The sequence below is a fragment of the Suricata suricatta genome, chromosome 1 (assembly GCF_006229205.1).
Source record: "Suricata suricatta isolate VVHF042 chromosome 1, meerkat_22Aug2017_6uvM2_HiC, whole genome shotgun sequence".
Taxonomy (NCBI): Eukaryota; Metazoa; Chordata; class Mammalia; order Carnivora; family Herpestidae; genus Suricata; species Suricata suricatta.
The window spans coordinates 101,967,499-101,975,503 of record NC_043700.1 but is presented as its reverse complement, the minus strand read 5'-3'; positions in this window follow the sequence as shown (position 1 = coordinate 101,975,503).

Below are 8,005 nucleotides of genomic sequence, written 5' to 3'. Positions count from 1 at the left end.
ATAGTAAAACATCTGATACTATCAAGTGTCGCCTACAATGTGGCGGTACTGTCTTACACAGATAAAAGAAATAAATGTGATTTATTCAGCCAGTTTTGAAAACGTTTTGACCTTATTTTTCTTAAGTTTATTGGTTTATTTGAGAGAGACAGAGACAGCAGGAGCAGAGGAAGGGCAGAGAGAGCAGGAGAGAGAGTCTCAGGCAGGCTCCATGCTGCCGGCACAGAGCCCAACATGGGGTAAAAACTCACAAAACCATGAGATCACGACCTGAGCCAAAACCAAGAGTTGGACAGTTAAACAACTAGGCCACCCAAGGCATCCCAACAAGTTTTGGACCTTGACTCAACATTTCTTCCCCTAAGTAGAATAATACCTTTGTGCATATAGTCACCCAGGGACAGCTGTAAGAAAGACCATAGAAGCATTATAAGGAAACCAATAAGGAAATACCAAAAAAAAATTAATTATCATCTGCAAATGGATAAAGAAAATCTTATAAGTTTAATCAATGTAATATTAAAACATAATTAAAAATTTAAAAATACCTTAACATGTAACAACGTTGAACCACCTGGGTGTCTCAATTGGTTAAATGTCTGACTCTTGATTTCAGCCCAGGTCTTGATCTCAGTCATGAGTTTAAGCCCCACCTTGGGCTCCATGCTGTACAATTCTAGAAGACAAACCATTATTGTGTTATCAACATACCTTCCCCTATCATGGTTCCTAAATGATTCATCTTTATGAAACTAAATTTTTCAAGACCAGTAAGAAAATATAAAAGGAACCAAACATGCCCACATCTTCTTACCTTAAACCTAGAAGCCAGTACAGAGCAGGGAAGTGTTATTAAATAATGCTATTTTATTCTAGACTTGAATAGCATAGGGAAGATTATAGTTCATAGGAAGGAAGGCCAAAAGGCATAAGGTTAAAGCTCATTACTCACTACATAGTGCAAGATACAAATATGAGGCTCAGGAATATTCCAAATGAAATTACCATTCAAAGCTCAACATGAGCATTTTTTTCTGTCTAACATGAACATTTTCATGGAATCTAATAAACACATACTGAAGGAAAACACCTATAATCTCCTGCAGTTTGTGAAATTTGGATCTAAATGAAGTATCCCATTTAGCTTTTTACAGATAAGAAAGAGAGTTCTGCTATTATCCTACAAGATAAATGGAAACTTATAAGAAAATCATCACTTGTAACCTGAAGCCAGAGCACAGGCCTATTAAGCCTGTTTTGAACACTGGTGCAGATCTTGACTTGGGAGTATTTTTCATTATCTAGGCAGATGACATTGCAACAAGTCAATTTAACATGTGGGCCATGAAAGATCTCACTACTTGATCACAACATGATAAAAATAAGTTGACATTGTTCTGATGAGAGGCTGCTATCATAGTTATTTGTATGCTGTTTTTAAATACTCCCTACCTCCTTTACTTCAACTTCTGTGCTTTCTAAACAGCAAGAAGCCAGATAAATAATATTCAAAAGAATAACATATAAAAGAAGGAACTCTCTGTGTATTTACTAACACAAATACATGAAAGAGAGACTTGTCTGTGTGGTTATTTATAAATGTTAATACATTTTTAATATTTGTTTTAATTTTTATCACAGGGAGTTAAAACATTCAAAATTTGCACATCTTAATTATTATAAATAGTTCTGGCAATCTGAAGAAATCTCTGGTCATCCAAGTACTATATAACTTGCTTATTTCAAAGGTTTGTAGGGTTTTCCCCAGCTGCTGTGTTCAAGTGATCTCAAAAGTGTGAGATTTTTATATTTCACTCTTATCTGTCAACATAAATTCATACTTAGTAAAATAGAAAATGAGACAGCAATAAAACAAAATTGAGGATTATATTCAAAGTTTATAATAATACAATTCACATTTTAAGACACAGTATACATAGGCATTAAAATTATCTTAAACCTTCTAGTAACACTTTAAATATTAGAAAGTAATTTTCTTTCTATTATTAATTACATTACTTATTTTTCAGAACAATTATCTGACATAAATAGCCTTGATTTTTAAGGCTTGTGATAATTGAGTAACTGGTGTTCACTGAAAGAAAAAATGATTTGCCCACTACTAGAAATCCTTTCTCCATGGATCACTTGCATTTCTGTTCATCTTCCAAGCAAAACATTGGCAGGTTTTGCTATAGACTCTTCAAGGATATTTGTATTAGTAAGCAGCCTGGAAAAGATTCCACTATATTCTTGCTAAGATAGATAAAATTGAAAACACTGAGAGTACCAAGTTTTAGATAAGATATAGAACAACTGGAACCTGTTTTAGCATTGAATAGTTACTGAAGGTTGAGTATTTGCTCTGCTTTGTGTTTGTATAGTTCTTAAAATCACAGCTGATTTTTATCATAATCTGCCTTTAACTGCAGATGATGTGGGTCTCTGTAAATGATGCCATGAAAGTTTTCAGGCACTATGGCATGCTTTGAATTGATATTTGGTTAGCCTGGTCTTATAAGTCTTTTTTTGCCAAACCTTCTAGGAGAGTAAGCAAAACTGTAGGCAACTCCAAAATCTGTATAAATAGCTCTGCTCCATTAAATTTCAAGTGCTACAACTACTTCTATAAGTAATAAACTCTCCTTTGTCTCTGATCAGACATTTTTATATTTTTTTGTCAGTGTTTATGAAACTGTGGCAAGGTAACATTTTAGCTAGCAAGTGGGGTAAAAGTCAGACCATCCCTAGTTCTTGGCAGTTCAGGTGATGTAGACAAGGTGGTGAAAGATAAATGACTTTCTCAAACAGAAACAATAAAGGTGATAAGAGAAAGTTTTCCAGGGATATTGGGGTGAATGTTCTTGCCCAAGTTGTCAACAGGAAGGATTGGTGTAGGAGCTCTTCAATGCCTTGCCTGCTAGTGAGTATTTAAAAAAGGGGTGCATTGGGTGTTAACTCCCTCCTCCTGTCAGGGTCAAGGATTCCCCAAAGGTGAAATAAATTATATCAGCAACGAGGATATAGAGCTTTATGTGGACCAAAACCAGAAGTTTATTTAGCTAAATCCAGGAATGCAGTATGCTCCTAAAATAGAAAATAAATGTAGAATGTTGCTTGCTGGAACAAGGCCATTCCTTCCTTCTACATACTCTAATAGCGCTCTTTCCCAACATCAGCTACTTTAAGATAAATGTGGGACCAAGTGGTAGGGAAGGGTATATCTGTCTGTATGTAGGACTACATAGGGGGAAGGGACTTAAAGCTGTACGACTTTGCCAGATATAAGTACCCAATTGATCATTCTATTGGTTGACAAGTCAGAAGCCTCAGTTTCAATGTTCTGATTGTGATGAATCACAGCTTTTACAAGGGATGCCTAAATAACTCTGAAAAATTCCAGGTACCTGATTGCCAAGTACTTTCTTAGGAATATGTAGGTTGATTCACAACCCTCTATCCTCTGGCAGTGACACAAATATTGCTGTCTCTTCAGCTCCAACAACCAAAAAGGAAACCCAGCACCATGTTATGCTTCTTAAATATTGATGTCAGTACAAATCTGTGTATGATTTTGCCATCTAAAGCCTCTATCAGAAGTACGGTTCCCTACTTAGGGGATTGGAGATTGGAATCCAGTTGCTGATCTATGTCTCTAATGTAGTCTTTTACTGCATGCTAGACTTGTGACTCTTTCTAAAAGTTGACCTCTTTGTCTCTCAGTGTCATGTGTGGAATGAGGAAGGTCATTGCATGGGCATTGCCCACTTCCCCTCCTGGTAGATTGACCAGTTGGACATTGGACCACCTCTGGGGTGATTAGTGGTGCAGTACCACTGTTGACTCTTTTTCAGATTATTGAACAACTAAACCAAGTTATGTCACTATGACCCTTGAATCTGTGATTTGTGTTTGACTTCCTAGACCACTTAAAATTTGACAACTATGGTTCTTTTATTCTAAAAGGAACCAAACAAAGTGATAGTTTGACTCTACCTCCCTTATCTTCTCCTAGTCCACACACATCTTAGTAAGGTGCTTAGTCAGTGAATATGCCTCTCCCCAGAACAGGATTATTTCCCTTTGGTTGCTTCCTGAAGTATTATCATGACAAAAGCGTAAAGATTATAGGTGACTCTGTTGATATATTTTGAATATTCAGGATACTTTTTGACCATTTCTGGGTGTAATGTTTTCCTTACACTATGGGCACATGACCCATTTGACAGTCTCATCAAAGGAGATTAGAGGAGTCAAACTGAATTCTGGTTATATTTTTCTTTGCTTGTTTGTTTTTGTTTTGCAAGTGTAAGAGCGGAAGAGGGAGAGAATCTTAAGCAGGCTCCACGCTCTGGGCTTCACAACCATGAGATCATGACCTGAGACAAAATGAAGAGATGGACACTTAACCAACTGAGCCACCCAGACACCTCTGGTTATGTTTTATAAAAGTGCCTGTGTCCTTCTTAAAGATGACCCTTTAGGAAAAAGGATCTAGGTTCAAGTAAAGAATAATTAGGAAAACTATGAATTTATAGTTGCTAAAATGGGACACCAGATTTTGTGGAGGTGATGATAGACAAAAACCCTAAATCTGTGGAGGGAACATTTTCGACCTTGGGAAATATGTTGAAGGGAGACTATTAGAGTTATTTTGTCTTTCATCACCAACTGTGGGGATGATTATCAGTGTTTGTTACAAGTGCAGCATTTAGTGGTTCTGAGTTCCCAGATTTATAGACAGTCGTTTATGTGTATGGCCATGTGGATTTAGTGATACCTAAGTGTCAAACTCTGAACAGTCCCCTGTTTATACCCAAGGCTTGTGTAAGGGCTATATAGTTCGTGGACTTTATCAGAATAGTAATGAAATTTGTGATGAAAGGACCTTATGAGCAGATCATTGCTTATCCTCCAATAAGTCCTGCCATCTTGCTCACTCATCAGTGGGGTTACAGAATCTGAGACAAGGTACTGGATTCTGGAGGATTCAAACACCACCATCTATTATTTTGTGGATGGATGCGTTCCTGGAATCTTCCTTTCCTGGTCTAGCTTGCTATATGGGGAACACTTGTTTTTACTGCCTTGAGAACTGTTGTGATACTTTACTAATAAATTCTATAGATGGAAAAAGAATCTATGGATGGTGTAATTTTTTCAAATTGGTACAAATGCCTTGAATTACATTGACTGCTAGGTCTGCCATCCTGCCATACAATTTTGACTATAGTTTGATTGCTGTTACCATTAGTCTTAGAAGAAAAGACAATTAGAAATGGCAAAGATACTTATGGTGCTCTTTCCCAACCTATTAGCCTATTTTCCCAGCCTACTAGACAGCTAGATAACCCCATGGAAAGTGCTCTTAACTCTTTGCAAGTCCTACTTGGAGAACCCAGTAAGTGTGAACACACTTTCATTCAAAAGCATTCTCTACCTCCTTGAAACTCTACTTTCTGTGTGAAAATCAGACATTAATTTTCCTCTCTTCTGAGAACACAGTGGCTTACATCTTAGGTGGGTCATATGGGATCTTCAAGTGTTGAAGGAAACAACACCTTAGCCTTGGAAGGCATTCCAGCCAGTCTCAAGTAACTGGCCAAATTGTGATGGATGATAGAAGTACCCTGGACCTCCTTCTTGTAGGTCCAGGTGGAATTTGCACAATCCTGTTGTATCTGGATTGATGCCTCAGGACAAGTGAAAATGTCAATACAGTATTGTGGGTTTATATGGTAGGTATTGAGGGTTTCACAAATTTGCTTAGCCAGAACCCTGGAGGGTATTGATATCATACATTGATATTGCAGATTGGCCTTATCTTACTTCTTAGAGCCCTATTGATTGTATTGCTATTTGAAGAAAATTGGTAAGATTTAGTTTCTGTTCCTGTTGGGCAGATGAATCTGAGTACCTGAGAGAGTGGTATGTATGCCCATGGCAAAATTTACCTGGAACAAAGAGGGTGTAGAAACATGGCTGGATACTGTTAGAAGATAATTCTTTGTGATCATCTAATGTTTTCCTGTTATTCTAGGCAAAGTCTTTTTTTTTTTTTTTCCTGGACCACCTTTTCCAGGATACCTATATAACAGTCATTTTAGTAAGATAGTAAATAGTGTCTCCTCTGCTCAAAGGGTAAATTTATTTCCTGACTAAACTAATAAAGGTAATGTGTGGACATCTCTTGGACATAGATTGGCAGATTTGCTAGCAGCCCACTTATATATGACTGGGAGGGTTCTTTAGTTCCTTAACTCAGGGTTACTCATCTGTGATCGTGTAAACTCACTGTGTGTACAGCATCAACCTAGTCCACTTCATATGATCCCCATGGGTCTTTGGGATTAGGGCAACAAATATAAATATGAAGCTTATGCCACTTGGTATTCTGAGTAAAAGCCTGTTAGGCCAAGATATTTCATATTTCCTGCCAACATTTATGAGACCAGGTGGCTACGCTATAGCTTGCAAGTAGGTAAACCTCATACCCTTTACAGGTTTTGATATCCACATTTACTTCTGTCATCCTGAAGAAATAGGCCAAAACCCTAGTCTCCTGCTTCCCAAAGGAGACTTATTTCCTAGACTCCTTTATATACAACCATGGCATTTGTTATTACCTAAAGTGTCCAATGGGACATTTTAAATGTATTTTTTGACTGAATAAAAAGTATTTCATGTATCCTCATTTCTAATTTCTACTTAAGAGTATTTTTTTATTTTCAGTGAAGAGCAACATCTGGAATTTTACTGAAATTGTGATTTTTAATAAGAGTTCACAACACAAGTGTTGATTTTAAACTTGGTAAGCTTATTTTTCTATTTCAAATTTAAACTGAGAGAGTAATCAGCAACAACTGGGCTGTAGGGGAAAATAGCATGCTGAAGTAAAAGTACTTTTGGTTCTTTGAATTACAGGGGTTTACTTCGTTACAAGATTTATGTACAACCTAAAGCAATGAACATAAAAAAAGAAGAAGAAAAACCTTCCCAAGTGATTAATCTGTAGTCTTTGAAAAGACCAATGCAAACTTGAAAGTTTTTGACAAAAACTGAAACATTGTGTTATGGAGTTGTTAGGATTCCAAAATAATTCATGGTATATAATTTCAAAAAAGGTGTAATAGAAATATCAATTTTTATTATTCACAATGCTATATATATATGTATGTGTATATATATATATATATATATAAAATGCATTGGTTTTATGGCATAATGTGGTATTTTATATATTAATAATCATGCAGACAATGCCTTCAGAGACTATTCTTGAAGTATATTTATCAAAATTCATATGTGAACTTGTTTCTATAAAAAATGTAAGTTAGTTTTGAGGAAAATTAACTGAGGATGACTTCAATACAACTAACCTAATAAAATACATACACATTTTATTTATTTTAATTTTTGTGGAAAACCAGTCTAAATCAGCTACATCTAAATTATAACTTAACTGAGCTATAAAAGAATGCATATATTCTCATTATATAAATTAATTTAGCAAAGTATTGCTTTGAAGAGGCCCTTTAATACCTGGTATTAATTCAAAAATAAATTTTTAAAAATGCTTAAGGATGTTATGTAGAAATTCTGATTCAAGATGATGGTGTAGGAAGATCCTGAACTCATGTTCTCCCAGGGACACCCTGAGTTGACAGGAACAAACAAAACAACTTCCTCTTATAAAAACCTAAAGCCTGGATGAATGAGAACTATACCAGCAAACAGGAGGAAAACCACACTGAAGTGGGCAGGAGAGGCTGGGACACTGAAAATGATATCAGAACAAGCCCTACCCACAGTACAGCACCCCACAGCCGGGAAGGTCCTCAACACCTACAGCTTCTCCCTGAAGAGCAAAGTATTCAAATCCACACTGGGCATGGCAACGTTGGAGGCACACTTGAAAGATGAGCCCCCAAATACCTAACTTTGTAAAACAATAGACCTCCTGTCTTAAGACTCACAATATACTCTAGTGATCTGAGAAAAACCT